At 55.2% G+C, this 18,407-nt stretch overlaps 2 protein-coding genes across 3 annotated transcripts in view; one reads left to right on the top strand and one right to left on the bottom strand.

Moving 5' to 3' along the window:
- Positions 1–9,033, bottom strand: part of TANGO2 (transport and golgi organization 2 homolog) — a 35,225-nt gene extending 26,192 nt beyond the window's left edge. The window contains exon 1 of one of the 2 annotated variants that reach the window (XM_016166961.2): positions 8,972–9,033. The gene's annotated coding sequence lies outside the window, so the exon portion shown is untranslated. Of the gene's footprint in view, positions 1–8,579; positions 8,691–8,971 lie in introns of those variants that run through there. The other variant, XM_016166962.2, reaches the window with a different exon arrangement.
- A 4,023-nt stretch (positions 9,034–13,056) lies between these two features.
- Positions 13,057–18,407, top strand: part of ARVCF (ARVCF delta catenin family member) — a 56,698-nt gene continuing 51,347 nt past the window's right edge. The window contains exons 1-2 of the mRNA XM_016166921.2: positions 13,057–13,230; positions 18,031–18,084. The gene's annotated coding sequence lies outside the window, so the exon portion shown is untranslated. The remainder of the gene's footprint in view (positions 13,231–18,030; positions 18,085–18,407) is intronic.

The following is an 18,407-nucleotide window of genomic DNA, read 5'->3' as shown; positions in this document are numbered from 1 at the left end:
GGAAGTGATAAAGAATAAACCAGGAAGACCACAAAACAGCAGAAAAAACTGTTAGAAACGCATCTGTAGAAACTACAAATTCAAACTCAGCAGTGGATTTAACAAGAGACTAGACACAGCTGATGAGCTGGGTCAGTAGAACCATCCAGAACAAAGTGCAGAGAGACAGGAAGCATGCTGGGCCTCCTGGGTGTCCCACCTGCCAGGTACAGCTGATGGGGTTCCCAGCACCTGCCATGTGACCATAGTCTAGCACAGAAGACGCAGACCCCCTTACCCCAGGGGAGCTGGTCTCTCTCAAGGCACTAGAATACCCTAGTAGAGCCTGACTGGTGATGACTGTGGAAACCAGGCTGCCAGTCAATGGTAAGAGCCCTGACAAGCCATCCCTGCTGAAATCCCACCAGTCTAGAGCCCCACCAGGACAAAGGACTGTTCCGAGGGCTGCCCCACAAGGAATGTACTGCCCCACCAGGGATGTGCCACTTAGGGCTGTCAAAGAAGAAGACAATCAAGTCTTCTTTGGCCTACCACATCCCTCCCTAAGCTACATACCTGCCCGCTGGTGAGACCACTGGCCAGGGGCAGCTCTGGCCACTCATGCTCACAGACCGTATACAGATCTTCCCCCAACTGACCTGCAAGATCCCGCCATCCTAGTTGGCCCAGATGACTGATAGACCAGCCCTCCAGATGTGCTAAGGAGGGCTCTATGGTCTGAGGGAAGGCCACCGATGGGTCTCCTGGCAACCTGGTGCCAGAGATGTGGGCACAGAGTCCAGGGCTGCGGCCTCGACGAAGACGCAGTCATTGGGAGGGAAGGACCAGAGGAAAGCCAGCCCCTGGGCAGGGGACCATCAGGAACTGCCTTTCTCTCCAATCCCTCACCCCCCACTCAAGACAGGCCCGCTGCCCACTGGCCCCTCCCACTCCTGGCTTTACCTCCTACCTATCCCACCCCCAGCATCCTTCTCTGCCTAGGCCCAATGTGCTCCTTCAGCAAACTCCTGGCAGGTCCCGTGGGTGAAGGGCCATTCTCCCAGCATGCCTCCACCTAGGCCCACCACAAAGTTCGGATATTCTTTTCAGGGCCTGATAAAGTCCTCCCTGACACCCCTACTCATTCTGCTACCTTCTTGCCCCTGCTGACTTTCAGGGCTCTGAGAGCAAGCTCTGGATACAGCTTTTGTCGTCCCAGTCACTGCACCAAGGCCCGGGTGCAGAGCAGGTAGGCAGGCGCACGGCTGGAAGTGCCCAAGGTAGCAAACAATGTCCTGCCTGCACATCACTCAGGGTCTCTGAGAAACTGCATCTCTCTACTTCCCACAGCTCTGTGGCCAGCAGAGGGGAAGGGATTTCAACTTGTCCAACCATGCCAGGTGAGCCTGGGCTCATCCTTGCCAGGTGGCATCTATGATTGTCAGGAGAAGCTCACCCTGAATGACACCTGATATAATCTGTAGGGGAGGGTAGCATCCCAAGGAGAAGTATGCTGGCTTTCTTGGTGACACCTCTGCCCCACCTGTCCCCACCCCCACCCAGGGCTGAGCCTGAGAAGTCAGGGCTATGCAGGTTCTGGGGTGACCCCTGAGGGCAGGGCAGGAAAAGATAGGCATGAAGGTCCCAGGGGGTCTAACCAGGAGCCTTGCCCATGGGCCTCGGCAACTGTGATATGGCCTTAAGGTTGGCATCTGAGCACTGCAAGAAGCCATGCCTCACTTCTGTGACCTTTGTCCAAGGCACTGCTCTTGCCCCAGCAGGCCAAAGAGGCCACAATAGAAATGTGCACACTCAGCCAAGCCTGCAGGTGGCAGTGAGTTGTCACATGCCCATCCTCTGCTTTTCCTCCTTCTCACTTGGCCTCTTGGCAACCAAGATGGCAGTCAGGCAACCCAGGGCACAGAAAAGAGGCCCCCTGCCCCTAGAACTTGGCTCTCTGGGCTGTGACACACTGACCCAGAGGAGGCTGGGCCCTGGGTGCCACAAGGCAGGGGAGAGGACAGCTGGGGACAGGTGGGGTGCACCTTCCCATGTTAGGCACTTTACAGGTGTGATCCCCTGTCATCAATCCTTAGACTGAGGTCATGTGGGAGGCTCATTGGAGGGGTGCTTACTGGCTGCACTTGGGGTGAAGGAACAGGCATGTATGGGGTACTAGGGTCAGGTTGGCTTCCCTGAGCCCCCACCTGCTCCCAAGCAGCCTCCTAGGAGACTAGGATGCCCCCAGCACTGGACCTGTACATCTGCACCACCCTGGCACATCCACAAGCCACTCCACCGAGCTTCATCATGGAAACACTGAGAGGACAGCATGCCTCCTGCAGGTGCCCCAGTGGCCCACTGTTCTCCCTGTGGCCTCCCCAGGGCATGAGAAACCCCTGGGAAAGGTGGTGATGGAGTAGCTGGCTCCATCCCAGCCACAGTGAAAAGTCACTGTGCCCATGTGGGGTCCCACTGGGGACACTGTCTTACAACTGCCTCACACACATAGGTGCAGCAGGCCTTAAACCGGCCCATAGGGATGGAGGATTTTAGATTGTAGTTTGGGGCCAAGGAGAGGAAACCCTATGGGCAGCAATCGGGAGGGACCACATGCAGGGTTGGAGAGTGGAGACTGTTAAGTAACCAAATATCCTAACAAGTGCCTGAGACACCAGCGCAGCATGACCCAGAGGTGGACATGGAAAGGTGCTGTCTTTCTCACTGCCGTGGGAGCATGTCCGTCTATGCTCACTGTGAGGCCTGAAGGGGTGCTCACTGTGGCCTGGGCTGTTCTGAACAGAGAATCAGGGGCTGGCTCCGCTGTGGAAGAGGCTGGCAGTCCCTGTGCCCTTGGCGTGTCCTCACCGTGGCTATCTCTCAACACCATGTTCCACAGCTCACATGGACTTCCCTAGCTGTACATGACAACCAAGCAATCTTTGTCACCACCAAGACTTCATATAAAACACTGACCTCTGTGAGCTTGGCTAAGTGACAGTTCTGCTTTAACAAACTACCCAGGACTTTTCTCTAACTGAATAGAGAGCTGCGTAAAGTCCTGCTGAGAACAGGAAGGCTACAGTTCTGGAAGTGCATTCTCTCCAACAGTGTCCAGTGCAGACTGAGACCATGACAAAGGTCCCCAGCCCAGGGATTATAATTCGGGCTGAGCAGGTATGCAAGGCTGCACGTGCACAGATGAGACCAATGCACCCCAAATTCACACCTATCCACTTGCTGCTGCTCATCAGTCACTAAGCCTAGGGCTCCTGCTGTGACGTTGGCCTGTCTAGAGATAGTCAAGAAAGCACTGTGTCCTCTGGGGTGGCCTCCACCAGCCTCAGTAAGCACCTCTGCCAGGTCCTCCCACCTGCAGCTTAGGCAGATCCATGTGTGCGGCAAAGGCCTTTGCTTCCCGCACACCCCTGTAGTCTCTGGTCACACCTGAGCCCTGAGCAGAAGGCCCTGTGAGGTGTGAAGCAAAAGGAAAGAGCCTTCTTCAAACTAAAGCCAAGGGCTTCCCGTACTCTCTAAGAGAGCCAGTGGAAGTCTTCCCTGATTACAGCTAGGAGAGTCTGGCTTTCCCCTGGTCTAACCACCTAGTAATTCTGCAAAACAGGAAAAACAGACTACAAATTTGGCACCAGTTATTCTTAGCACATGGCACTGGCTGCGAAACACAGAAGCTTTCCAGGCACTCACAGCCCATCTGCTGATAACGCTTTCAAGAGTTCTCCAAGTGTGCTGCACCCTGCCTGCTCACCTACTGCCTCTGAATCACCCCCTCCAGCCAGGGACTCCTCCCTCCTCCCTGCCTCCCAGAGGACCAACAGGGCTGTTCCCAACAGCCAAGGAGAGCCAGGTAAACCACCTCTGTCACAAGGACCAGGCTCTTCAGCAAGTCAAGCTTCAAACCTCACTCCACGCAACATCGAACAAGAACACAACAAGAAAATGACATAGATAAGCTTGACCAGAGACAGGTCAGGACCTCATGCCAAGTGATACGGCAACGACTGCAGTGGCACAAGGCCTGGCGCCCTAATGGACCAATCCACAGCCTACTGACCAACAGCAAAGATATGCTTCCCTGGCCCCTGACACTCAGTGCAGAGACAGGTAGATGAGAGGCAGGTCAAGCCAGTGACCTCTTGGAGGCCACTTGGAGAGGAGGCAAGAGAGACCTGAAGGCCACTAATACGGCCTCATTTTCACTGCCAGCCAAGATGGGAAAAGGACCCGCCAGGGAGACTGGCAGAGCTCAGCACTGCTAGGGGTGGTCCAAGCCCATCTCCAGATCCTACCCAGCTGAGGACCACCTCACCCTGCCCAGGAGCTAATGGCATCACACACGACTGCTGCCACCCATCCTGAACCTACCAGTACCACGGCCTCCAGCATTTGCATCAAAAACCTCTCCCCTCCCCTTCCTTCCAGCCCACCCCATCCTCTCACATCCACTACCAGCTCATCCATCCACCCAGTTCAGCCTCTCCATGCCCAAGCTCAAGGCTTCACACCTCCTGCTGCCACAACCAGCGGCTCCTGGGGACCAGCGGGTTATGTGGTTGTGGTTCCCACTCCCAGGTCACCGAAGAGCACACTCTCATCTGGAAAGTTCCAACTGCACACAGCCGGCACCTGTGGGCTTCCAGATCTTTCAAAGCACTGGTGTGTGCTGCAGGGTTATCACACACACACACACACACACACACACACACACACACACACATACACATAGGATCTCACTGCCTCTTTCTTCCCACTAACTGGCTGTGCAAGTCCAACCTCTCCAAGGGGCAGTGACTCCAGCCCACTCACTGCTGCCCAGTGTTCCTGGAGGATGGCGTCCCATACACATGCTCTGTAAACAGCCAAGGACCCTCCTAGGATAGTGACCCAGGAGGCGGAATGGCTCAGTCAGAGGCTGAGGCTCTCAGCTGAGCACACCTGATCCAACTCCCTCCAAATATCCAGTGCAGGTACCACCTGCCATTCAAGAGGACCTCTGCCCCCAACTCCAATTGGTGGGGAACCTCCCATGGTTCACTCTTCTGTGGTGGCAAGAAATGCTCTCACCACAGTTTCTTTGGTATCTCCCAGTAGTTGCATATCTTATTGCCACCAGCAGGCCCATGTCCACGAATCGCCAGTTTGGGTACTGAATCCTGGGCCTTCGTCACAAAGATCTGTAGTGTGGTTGACTGCAGTGTGGCAGGCATGCCCTGTCTGCTCCACGTGTGGAGCCTCAAATGTTTTCCCCAGTCCCTCCCCTGCATTACAGCCTTGCCTGCGGTGCTGCCTAACAGAAAGTCTCTTATTTTACAAGCAATTTGCCCATCTTTTCTATATATCAGTTGCCCTGCCTGTCTGAAAGTAAGAGCCTCTTTGTCTTGACTTCCCTGTATGGTTGTATTTTGGACTAATTAGTACTCAGATTTGCCCAGGGTGGGTGGTGTGAGGTGGGTGGTGTGAGGTATGGACCCCCATGCTTCCCCACCTCCAGTGTGTGCAGTCTTCCTAACCTCTCCACTCCCAGACATCCAGTCACATGGTCCCTCAGGGCCCTGCATGTGTTACCAGATGTCAGCTTCAGCACATACTCCGGTATCTAGAGGGCACGTCTCCTTTTGGCTATTCACAGAATCTTCTAAAACTCTGACCAAGTGTGCCATGCCCCACCCCTGCTGGCCACACCAGGTGCTGTCCATGAAGCAACATGGCCACGGAAGTCCAGAACTGAAAGCCACCCCATGACAATCCACAGTGGCATCCACGCTACTAGAGTAGTGAGAGGTGGAATGGGAGGCCCCACCCAGGAGAGACCACCTTGCTCAGTGCTTGCACAGAGGCCTGAAACAAGCCAAGAGTCATCCACAGGACCAGAAGTCAGGGCAGAGCCACCTGGTCTAGGGGACAAAAAGGGATATGAGGGAGACATATGGGTGCTGGCAACGGTTTCCATGCCCTAATATAGATGGTAATTGAGAGGCTGGGCTCACTGTACCATCCAGGGAACTAGACACAACATAGGCATGTTTGACATAAAGAAAAAAAATGGATTATCTACCCCAAAAAGCTGCCCATAAGAAGCAAGTGGACAGACCCAGCTTTCCTTCTCCACTGGCTTCATGACATTCCTCTGGGCAGGGAAAGGTAAAGCAGAAAAAGCCAGAAGAGACCATTCACGGAAGACAGGACAACAATGGACTCAGCACTGGCTCAAAACGCCTCAAAACAGGACCAAGAACTGCTGGGCTGTTGTGAGTTCTCCACAACAACATCGCCACCTGAGCCAAGAGCAAAGCCACATCTGATCAAGTCCACACCTAACCCCTGAGGTGGAGGGCTGAAGCGGACCTGCGCCCTTGGCAGGGGCACTTCTCTTTGTCAACTGGAAAGGCAAAGAGGGCATCTGATCGGTGGGAAGATGCCATGTCAGAATGCAGCAATGAATGGCAGGGATGCATGCCAGTGAATGAGGAAGTATTTTCACCATGACGCAGAGCACAGGGAGAAACTCAGGAAAGTGAGGCTCCCAGTTCACATTAAATCAGTGTCCTACCAGGCTGCAAGTGCTAAGTCTCTGGATAGAGGTTAATTGAGCCCAAGAGTCAGGCCTCATTTCATTGTACCAAGCACTTCACACATTTAAGAATACATTAAGGCTAACCACCTGTCCATCTTGTATTGAAGGGCCATGCAGGGGATAGGGTTCCTCAGGCACCACACAGGAGGGCTGTGAGGCTAGTTACCTCATTCCCACCCTGTGACAGCTCCCAAGGGTGGAAGTGGTAAGCATAAACTGCTCTTTTCACATGACGCCTGAAATCCTCCCAGCAGCTGCCAGCAGAGGAGGTAAACACACATGGGAACACAGCGTCACTATTCCTGGGCCTTGGCTGAGAAAGCCTTGACGTCTGTAAATATTCTAAACAGCCAGCCCACTGCAATGCTCCACTTTCCTCCCTGATTGGTGACTGAGGACTTCTGAATCTATGCTTTGTCGTTTTGACTTTAAGTGGCATTTCACCATGACATTTTCTATGGTGATACTCTTCCTAACATCTTCGAGATTTTTTAGGAGCACTAATTCAGCCTCACACTAAGTGTTCCCTTCACAGCTCAAGGGAGCAGTACAAAGGAGGGACATGACACAGTGAGTATTAAGAAAAGCTCCAGTCACAAGGTGGCCCCAGCACCTCGACCTTTCCTGGCAAGAACACTTGTCTTCCCTACAAACCAGCCCAGCCTCACAGTGGCCCCTGTAGCCAATATGGTTAATAATGGAGGAAGGAGCCACCTTCCCCACTAACTCCTCAAAAGAGGAAGAAAACAAGCACTTAAAGTTAGCATAGTCCTGAAGACTTCAACAGACACCCCAAGAGGCAGCAGCCACCAGGAGACAGAGGCTGGCTGTTTTTATTTTTAAGCATGTACACACTACTTTTGCAATCTAAATAGAAACTTGATAACCTGAAACGGCTGCTCAGTGGTTCTGCAGTGACATTGTTTTCACGGAGCCCATCATCAAACCCTCACGCACCAACTAACATGTTAGCAAAGGACAGATCCTGTTCTCGCACATCAGGAGTGTCAGTGACAATGTGGCCCCACTTCAAGAAGGCTCCCAGCCTCCCTGCCCTGGACTGTTTCTCTCTAGACAAGCTCTGGGGACCCTTGTCTCTCCATGGATGTCCTCAGCAGCAGTAGCCACAGTGCCTTCAGAGAGCTCCCCGCTCTAGTGTGGAGGCCAGGGCTGAGAACACAGCACACCATTATATCCTTGGGGAAACATGACCAAAATGACAGCCCTCAAATGGAGACACAAAGGAAGTATGAGGCAGTAATAACAAACAGCTCAGGGGCTGCACAGCCAGGCAGAGCGGATGGCCTCTTGCCTTTGTTCAGGGTAGGGCTGTTATTACCACACGCTGGAGCAAGCAGTAGCCTGGTCTGAGGGGCCACAGAGGCTCTCTTGTGAATACTGGCTAACATAACATAGCTATCCTCTCCAGCTGGCCCCACCCCACCTGACAGGTCATCTGAGGCAGGAAGTCTCCTGGGAAAGAGATCCAGGATCAGAGGCACTAGGAGTCAGCCCTGGCTCTGAATGATCTGGGAACACCATTTGCCCCTCAGCCTGAGTCTTTGCTATGAACAGTGTTTGGCCAATGAACACTTGCCCAAAAGGCTCCCTAGAGGATCATCAAGCAAGTGCGAGAAAGCAACTCAAAAGCACTACCAGCTGAAGTACCCCTTACAGCTCCCACCACTTCTGTCTGCCTCAAGGAAGATGGCTCTGAGCCTAAACAGTAGCAGCAAAACAGTGGTCAGCAGGTCTAGAGCAGACAACACGACACGACTGTGACAACATATGACATATCTGCTGGAGGAAGGGCATTTGAGGCTCAGGGACTGGTCCAAGGGCAGAAGGTTCTCTCTAGCTGTGTCCCAGAAAGAAGCCAGGAGGAAGCAGGAAGGTGCTGGGGTCGGGGGAAGGGGTCTCAAAGGCCAGCAAAGGGGCCAGGCCTTGCCCTGGGTGCGACCTGCACAGCCCCCAAACACCTGATGCTCTGGGGGAAGGGTCTGACTACCTGAGCCACCCTAGGAAGGCCGAGTCCAGCGCAGAGATGATCCATCACTTGCTGCCTACTCGGACAGACAACTGCTGTCACTCCGTTGTCCCCGCAGGATGCAGCGTGACTCAGGGCTCCAAAGCTGACCCACCCACCTTGCAGACCTCGCAACATCTAGCCCGGGCGGAGATCACTGGGAACGCCTTCTAGTACCATCAAGGGCCCTTTCGGCGTCCGGGATCGGTTTGGTCTCCCTGAACACGGACGCTTGATTTCCATTTCTCGCCTTGAGAAGGGGAAACTGAGGCAGGACGCGGCGCTACAGCCCCGCCCCTGCCCACCTGCGCCTCAGGAGACCCACGCCCCGGAGCCCCGGCCGGCTCCAACCAGACCGCCACCCACACACTCACCTTCGCCGCTGCCGCGGACTCCCAGGTGCCGCGCCGGCGCGCCTCCGCTACTGCCCAGGCCCCGCCCCTGCTGCCGTCTGCGCGCTCGCCATTGGGCTGCGCGGCGAGGAACCACGCGACACGCGGCAACCCAGGGCACGGTTGGCTACGTGCGCTGTCGCTTGGAGGCGGGGCAGCTACAGCCCTTCCAACTCCCCACCCCCGAGGCTGCACTTAACCTCTAGGCTGCGCTGGTATCTGAGCGCTTCATGACCCACGTAGCTTTTATATCCTCCTCTGCACCCCCTCCCGGGAGACGCCTGGGGGAGGTCGCAGCCGCTCGCATACGCCCCCAACTTCATTCCCTCGAGGACCCATCAGGGCCGCGGCCTGATTCCAGGCGCTTATCCGTCACCTGCCTACCGGCAACCTTCGCTGCTACGCTAAGGAGATACTCACTTCCGGATCCACCCCTCAGGCTGGGTCCTGGTCCCCCACTCTGGCCCCACCGCAGTTTGGTCCTTCCAATCCAGGTCTCTGGACTTGAAAATCCTCTCCTCTTCAACCCTGACCGCCTGACAACATCTCTGCCATTCTCAGGACAAACCCTAGACCAGGCACTCCAGCCCCATCCAGCCACTGTAGCCCTTGAGCCCACCTCAAAGCTATTCTTCTGCAGGTCCAGGCCCCAAGGATAAAAGGCTGGCCCAACCTGATCTGTATTAGATGAGCAAGTGAGCAAGAGGCGGGAAAAGGGCACTGACTGGGGCACCCCCACCAGGATAGAGGCATTTTCTGGGCTCCCTGCCCCCACCGTTTGGGGCCTGAGTGCAGGGAAAATGGAAAGTCAAAGATTCAGGGCTTGCTACAAAGTGGGCGCTCAGCACACTATGACAAGAAAGACAGTTAATAGATTAAGGTTAATAACAATGTGCTAAGCAATTATCTAAGCCCAGTGTTCCAGTACACAGCTTTCATTTATCCATTTTACAGATGCAGTCACCAGGACTCAGGAATTACTCGAAGTCAAAAAAGTGGCAAATAGAAGTAGTTGTATTAGCTCCAGGGCCCTACATTAAAGACCTAGGCACCCTGATTCTGACTCAGAGCACTTATGTCCTGTGGAAAACTGGAGCCCAGAAAACTGGCTGGTAATCAACAAAGGCGGAAGTCTAACCCAAACCTGCATAATGCCCCAAAGGTCCATTGCATTCCACTCTTTTGATATCTCATCTGTGTTCCTCCTGGAACCCAACAGAAGCCTTTGCAGGTGGAACCCAAGGACTCCAGATGCCCAAGTACTCATGGCCAGCAGTCAGCAGACTCAGCAAGACACATAGCCTTCCCTCCTGCCATCCAGCAACAGAAGTGTGCTGGGCTGGTGCCAATGATTTCCCTCTGGTCAGTTAGACCATACAGTCCAGCCAAGAGATGGTGGTGTTGAATAAGCAGTACCTGAGGCTTGGAGGCAAGTGACCATACCCTGTGGTATGGAGCAGCAGCTGCAGCGTGGTGTGCATGAAACCACTGGGCCATACGCTTCAAAAAAGTGGGACACAGAATGGCCAAGCTCTCATTAACAGTGCTTTTCCATTGTCTGCAAAGGGGAATGCAGTCATGCGTAGGTTAGACAGAGGTTGAAATCCTACTGCACCACAGAGAGCAACATATGGACCTAGTCCAGTCCCACCACCAGTAACACTCTTCTATCTAGATGGAGCCAGAGCAGACACTGATGTTTTCTGTCGCCACTTGCTCCAATCTGGATGACATTTGGTGCTAGAGAGAAGGTAAGACCAATGAGATGGGGCAAGATGAATCTCAGGACTGTAAGGGGCTGCCATCCCAGTTCTAATCACACACATCCCTAGACAGCCTATGGGACCACACTTTGGGCAAACATCTAGAACTGTTGTACAGTTCTTCCTGATGTCAACCTGAAACCTTTTTATCCCTTTTTATCTCATGTGCCCTACAAGGATGTCCCTACAAAAGCTGGCCAGTAGCCAGGTAGAGAGAGTTGGAGAGAAGGGGAGACTGGGCTACTGGTCCCTGTGGCAGTGGGTGAGTGGTAGAGACCATTTCTCCTGCTCTCTGACTTTCTGACCCACACCTGCAGCCTGGGTCATGGTGTTGCCACTGCCAGGCAGTCGCCCTAAGTCATCTTGGAACTGTTGCTGCCCACCCTGATCCTCTGTATATAATCAGTGATCCAGCTCAGGGGCAGACAGGTCTCTGGAACCCTGCCAGAAATGAGGGAGTGAAACAGTCCCCACTTTGGCCGAGTTAGGAGCACAATCTCAGCAGAGGTCTGTCCAGCCTCTCTTGCCATTATCAGTAAGTTTCGGAGGAAGGGGTGGTGCTGGACCACAAGGTCACTGTAAGAGGAAGGGCTCCAGGCGGACCAGGGCCCAAATCCCTTGGAAAGATCCATAACGATCATTGTGCTAATTAAATCCTCTCCTAAATATAGGAAAGAGAACTCCCAGCCCAAATGGCAGCTGGCACAAAATGTCATTGATGGTGTGACTCCACGGGACAAGAGCTATCTTACCCAAAGGGGCCTTTGTGTTCTAGAGAGGGACATTTTATTATGCCAGCCCAGAGCTTTGAGTAACATCCCTGTGCCAGGATGCCAAATAGCTATCACCTCAAGTGTCAACTCCAGTTGATTGATGGTGGCTCTGAAAGGCTGCTGGGATCATTTTGCCATGTGTGACAGGGCACATGGAGACCCAATTATGGTACCAATGGTGAGTTATGGCCCCAAGTCATTTCCCTTTCTTTGTTCTGAGCAAGAAACTATTGGACGAACATTCCTCCTCCCTGACAGGGATGGATAAGACATGAGTATTTGGTCCCCCATTCAGCACCAATGTGGACAGTGTGGCTCCCTGAGTGGCTGTGGGGAAAATGGTGAGCTAAGGATCTAGTCATCTCCAGATGCAACCAGGCAGAAAAGGCTTAGAATTAAGAATAAGCCAGGGTCACTGGTCAAAGGGCCATTTCAGGAACCCTTTGAAACAAGCACCAGTGGGCAGCATCCCACTGGTGCACCTCACACCACAAAGTTAAGTGAAGCTGGCTTAGAGTTATTGTCGCATTCATGGTCACGTGTGGGTCCTGTGTCATTGTAGGGACCAGGTGACTGCTCTCCACCTGGCAAGAAAATGCAGCCTTTGCTGAATTCAATCTGAGTGACTGAATCCCAATGTTCCTCTAGGACCGGGATTTGGGTGGGAGAAATGGGACACCATAAAGATGGGGGTGATAAAGGCACAAATTCCTCCTCCCCAGGCCCAGATTGAGTGAGAGAGATGAGGGAAGGCGGTCCTATGGGGCCCTGCAGGACGGGCTGAGCCCAAGGTGTCTGTAGATTCAGGCCTGGTGGGGGAGGAAAATCCCTGGTTCACCGAGGGGTCCCTTCATACCCTGGGAAACAGTGCAAGCCCTCACCCACCACAGCCTCGCGGAGTCAAGGCCGCATCCATGCCTCTGCTGTGGGAACCCTGGAGCAATGAGGATGGGGGAGCCCCGGGGCCCAAATATGTGATGAACTGGGTTCGAGCCCCGGTGACCTAAAGCAAGTAAGTGAGAACATCTCTGAGCCTCAGTCTCTCATTTGTAAGCCAGGATGCCGGCAGAACTCTTCCTCGCGGGTTGTGTGAAAAATACAATTTGATGTGGACAGGAGAATGCTGTGCGCAGCGCCAGGAGTCCCGCAGGTGCTGGTGAAGACTATCTGCAAACTGGGGGATGGTGATAAGGGAAACCCGGCCGGAGTCGGGGGAGGGGGCGCTGGGCCTGCCAGCCCTCACTCGGGGCCGGAAGTTTCGTGGACGTCCTCGAAGGCGGTCGGAGGCGCCGCGGCAGCGGTACCTGCAGGTGCCTGGCCTTGGCCGCTCTACAAGGGGGCCGCTTGTCAGCTAGGACAGACATCCCGATGGCCCAATGACAAATCGGCGTCTCCCCTAGCCCGTCCAATCGACGCCGGTTGCCGGGTCGAGCCGTGTCTCCCGGCCAATGGGAAAATTTGCGGTCGGATAGGGCGGGGCGGACTACGCGTCTCCGGCCGGGCCCGCTTTTGCGCACCGGCGGTGCAAAGGGCGGGAGGGCTACCCTGGGGCTGCGTGCCGGGCCCGGAAGGGCCAGGCCCTGCACGGGTCCAAGCCGAGGCCCTGCGTACGGCCACCGGCACCGCGCCCCGCGCTCTCAGAGACCCTGGGACGCCCTCCTGGGGGCGGGGGCCGCGCTGCGGAGCCGCCCACGCCGCACTCCAGGTAGGCTGGGGCCGGGGGGCGGGGCCCGCAGAGGATAAGGGGGTTGGAGCCTTAGGTGCGGGCCGAGATCGAGGCTGCAGGCTGGGCAGGGGCCCAGTCGGGGCGGGGTCTTGGGCTGGGAGTCGAGGTCCAGGTGGGGACACAAGCCCGGCTCCGCCCCACCCGCATGTCTCCCGTACTGTGGTGCGTGAAACCCTCGACTGGCGGGGTCTGGTCCCTTTGTGCGCGGCCTCGGGGCCCTGCCCGACTGGCCGGAGCGCTCCGCACAAGGCTTAGCCACGTTGGCTCTTCGCGACGCCGAGTGCCTCGCAGCCACATCTGGGCAGCAACGGAAACTTTACAACGGCCAGAGGAGCGGCGGAACCAGGGAACTTTCCTGGGGCGGTGCGCCTCCGGGTAGTGCAGGGACACGCCAGGGCCAAGGGGTTGTCCCCGCGCTGCGCTGCTCCCGCTGCCTAGAGAACAAGGGAGGGGAAGCTGGCCGGGGACTATGTCTGGTGCCCCGACCTGGGCCCCTACCTCCCGCACCCTTCTCCCCTGTGCACCCTCGGTACTCAGCCCGAGTTCTCTGACGTGTCTCTGTTGCCTTGGGTGGATAGCCTGGGATCCCTAGCCTTCCATATACTTAAAATAAATCACCGTTTCTAACTTATGCAAAGTGTATCATTCAGGTTCCCATTTCCTTTAGACTCAGACGTTTAGAAACAACGAACCAGCCCAATAGGGTTTGATCCTTTAGGAGAAACTCTTAGTGTAACTTAAAGCAGTTACCCCTTATTCGCGCCCCTTCCCAGTGTCACCCATGGCATTGTGCAGGGTACGCGTACCAGGTCAGGATTTACAAACCCAACGGCCCAGAGTATGGGCAGCTTAGTGTCGGTAGGGGCAATCTTTCCCATAAGGCTAGCAGCACCAGGGCCACCATGGGACACCGTAGGGAGCCCTGGCCCACCCCTCCACACCCACCTGCACTGCCAGATCCAGGTTGCTACCAGAGGTCTGCCAGTCCTGAGCAGGTCCTGCCTGTCCTGTGCTCAGTATATCTCTGGACTTGGCATGGTGCTGGACACCGGATAGTCAGAGCCCTCTGCCCAGCATGCTGGGCCGTGGTCAGTCAGTTTCTGAGCATCAAGATTGGGTCCAGGAGCTCCCGCAGAGTGAGGCCTTGCACTTAACCACAGCGTGTGGGGCCATGAATCTGGAAGGCATGCTTTTTCCCAGCCTTGCCCTCTTCCATCCACTCTATCATGTTTGTCCACTGCTGCTCCCACAGCCTGTGGTTTGCCAGCACCCAGCACAGGGCTGGGCACAAAGCACTTGCTGTGCTCAGGACTCTGGTCCTGGCCTAGGAAGGAGGGTCACATGAGTACAGCCAAGTCAGTCCAATCCTGCTCTTCCTTACTCAGTTTTCTACAGGATACCTGTACCTGATGGCCAAGTACCTCTTGGATAAACTGGGTCCAACCCCAAGCCGTCAGACCTACTAAGTTAGAGCTGCCCCCACCCTCTGCCACATCTGGACTTTGTGGTGCCTCCTCTAGAGCTAGCCCCTCAGGTCTCTTACCAGTCCCAGGGATCCCTCTCCCTCTCCATCCTTGTTTGTGTTGCATAAGGATTCAGGGTGGGTTCATTGCACCCGCTTTACCCCAAGAGACAGGCTGGGGTGGCACAAACAGTAGGATCCTTTGCCTCTAAGAGGAGCAAGGAACATTATTTCAGCTGGGGGCGGCAAGAACAGCAGGCATGCCAGAGCCTCAGCCAGCCCCTAGCATCTGCCCTGTGACCTGGCCTGGTCTCAGCAGAGGGAAAGAGCGAGAAGAGTTGGGGTGGGGAACCAGGGATGGAGGATGGGGGCCCTGGGGACAAGCACTGTGGGAATGCAGGATGGAGCACCAAGGATTCTGGGAACTTCCCCAATAGTAGATAGAGTGGGGACTGGGAGAGGCATCTGTTCTTTTGCCTCCAGCTTCTCTCAGGATTAGGATGAGATCCACTCTGCAGGAGCCTCAGAGTTAGGAAGTAAGCGGAGGGGGGACACCCATGGAAAGAAAGGAATCCTTTTGTGGGCCTTCCTAACTGGGAAGGCTAGACATCTTGACCTATTTCACAGGTCAAGAAGATGAGCCCAGAGTTGGTAGACACCCACATCACCCACATAGCTCCCTGCTTTCTGCTCCCTCCTCCCTGAGTCTGGCACAGGCCTTCTCACTGCCCCCAATGAACCCTGAGGGGCCAGCAACCTCTAGCAAAGAAGTGACAAGCCAAGGGTGGCCACCAGAGGGCACCTGGGACCGCCATAGCAGGCAAGACAGGCTCACCCAGCCTCCCCCAGGAGCCGGGACCCTTCCCAAGGCACTTGGAGGGGAAGCCACAGCTCTGTTGTCTTTAGGCTGCCTGTCCGGGGTACATGGCTGGAGAAAAGCAAGAATCCCTAGTGCAAGGCCCCTCAGTACTCCCGGAGCTCCTCACCACCTTTAGTGCAGGCAGAAGAGACCCGAAGTCTGGATGGCAGCGCGGTTGAGCACAGGCTCTGGCAGGGACAGTGAAAGATGGACCCTTTACCTGCATAGCCTTGAAAGTAAGACTCCTTCAAGTGTGCCATCACCCATTGGTTCAGGCAAGGACTCCAAGTGAGCCACTTCAGGCAGGTATGTGCCTCCCTCTGCCTCAGTGTCCTTGTCTGTAAAATGAGAAGGTGCAGCCAAAGTGAGTGCCTTTTAATGCCTTTTCACACTGAGTGACCAGTAGCCTGGAATAACATGCCATCCTACAGCAGGACTTGAGGCTCTGGTGCAGAACGAGCTCTCAGGCAGACCTCCTGGACCTGCACCCAGGCTCCTCACTGCCGAAGCCAATCGCCCAGCTTGCCCAGCCCACCCAGCCCTGGTCCCATCCTTTCTCTGGACTTGGTTTGTGCCCATGGGAGTTGCCTCTTGCTGTCTGATATCTATGGATCCATAGCTTGCTGTTCTGTCCTTATGGCTGGCCCTTGCAGCCTAGCGGGGGTTCTGCCCCAGTCCGAGATACAGCAAGTCTTTCCAAGGCCCTATAGGGATGAGTCTGATAAGAGGTGTGGTGGTCCCGTTGACCCCAAGGCTCTTGGTACAGGGTCCTAGGCCTAGTCGGTGACCTTAAAGCCTACAGATCAGCCCTGAGGGAGTGATGAGAAGGGCTTCCCAAGACAGGTACCACCCCCTCAGCCTGTTGTCACAAATCCTGTCACTGGTTCTACCTTCTTATCTCAAGTCTGTTTGCCCACCGCCCCAGGGCACCTATTAGACTCTTCCTCATCCCTATATATACAGTGCTGTTGTGACAAGGGCACCTTGGGGATGGAGACCCAGGCTGTCTCCCAGATCTTCCCTATCCCACCCTCCTGTGGGAAGCTCTCCCCCCGCAGCCCTGCAGACACCCCCACCCCTATACTAGTGTCTACTCCTGGCTCTCTGCATTTGTGAAGCTCTAGGCCTGGCCGGAGCCCCACAAAGAAGGAGCATATTCTTATGACCTCACACCCCTGGTTGGATGGGTGAGTAGGGGGCATCCTAGGGGCAGGAAGACCTAAATTCAAATCCTGGCCCAGTGCTGCCTTGCCTGGACCCAGTTTCCCTGTCTATAAAATGGGGAATTGGGCCAACCCAAGGTGCCGAGTGAGAGTCTGAGATGATGGGGCACAGCCAGCACTTCACAAAGCTTCTGTGACAAGATCTATGTGAGGCATCCCGGAAATGTCACTTTGTGAGCAAAAGCTGATCCCTGAGCCTCAGACCCTGGGGTAAAAGCAGTGGCCCCTGTGCTGTGGGCAAGAGGGTGTCAGTGGTTGTGTGGACTCCTTACCGTGCCTCCCCTCCCAGTCACACATGCTTGTGTGCACGTACACACATGTGTTTGCATGCCTGGCTTGGATCCCCATTCTTCCTTGCCTCTGTCCCTGGTGTCCTGACTCTGACCCTATGCTCCCCGCAACTTGAAGCCCCTTCCCTTGATGAAAGGGCCGCAGCAAGGCAGGGGGAGACCCACCCTCCAGCTCTCAAATGGGTCACATCTGCAAAAGAAAATTGGACAGAGGCTGGAACTATCTGGAAAATACTGTAGAGCTGAGGGCGAAAGTTCCTATCACCCATGTCCCCTGGGAGATGGCCTCCCATCTGTGGCCCAGACTCTCCCTGCCTGTCTGTGTCACCTTGTTTTTCTTTTTCATGACACAGACACTCTTGCAACGTTCTAAGGAATGAGAAGGAATGTGTCCCCCAGGCCGTTAGCCAAGAATGGAAGCTGTGTGGGGCCTTCGTCCACATGGCTTCAGGCATGTGAGGGGCACCTGGGCATAGCTTCAACCCCTGGGGCCCAGGAACTGGGGAGCTGGGCTTAGGGAGCCTCAGGAGAGGCATGTGGTCTGTTCTACAGGACGGGTAGGGGTGGCAGGACCCAGTGGGAGGAGGACAGACCCCTAGGGGGTCGTGACTCCCTGTGTTGGCTGGTTGGACCCTGGTACAGTTCTCCCTGCTGTGTCATTTATCATAGCGAAGCATGCCCAGCTTTCTGGAAGAGGGACATCAGCCCACAACTCAATAATCAAACTTTTAAAGGATAGTTAACAGCCCCCATGCAAACTGCATATGTGATAGTCCCAGACGAATGAGAACAAGAGTGCCCATGACTGTGTGGGTGCCTGTCAGAAGCACCATAGGACAACCTTAGGGTCAGGGATGACTGTGCCCATCTGGGGGTCTGGCCTCACCTGGAAGAGACTTAGCTCGGCAGGTAGGCCTTACAAGGTACCCTCTGGTTTCCCTGCAGGAGCTGGAGTCAGCAGGATGGGTGTTAGGACATACTGATCTCTCCTCTATACAGGTAGGTAACCTGGAATTGGCCTGGAGACATCTCCTCCTGACACAGGTCAGCAGAATGTCCTGGTAGACTGGGTGGGTATGGTCAACAGAGGGATGGCCTTGAGTGGTGTGTGCTTCTGGTCAGCCTCTTGCTGGGTGGGCACAGCGTCCTGGGCTGGACAGGGCTGGATGTGGTGACCTCCCACCACCCCTGCTTGCATTCACTGATGGCCTGACTGTTGGACATCAGCTACCATTTGACATTTGGCTTGAGGGATGAGCTTGTGATAGGACCAGCTGTCCAGGAAGTTAACTGGACTGCTCTGTACCCACCTTGACTTGGAC

The sequence above is a fragment of the Rousettus aegyptiacus genome, unplaced genomic scaffold (assembly GCF_014176215.1).
Source record: "Rousettus aegyptiacus isolate mRouAeg1 unplaced genomic scaffold, mRouAeg1.p scaffold_m13_p_5, whole genome shotgun sequence".
Lineage (NCBI taxonomy): Eukaryota > Metazoa > Chordata > Mammalia > Chiroptera > Pteropodidae > Rousettus > Rousettus aegyptiacus.
The sequence above is the reverse complement of the archived record's forward strand: the minus strand, read 5'-3'. Positions and strand labels throughout refer to the sequence as shown.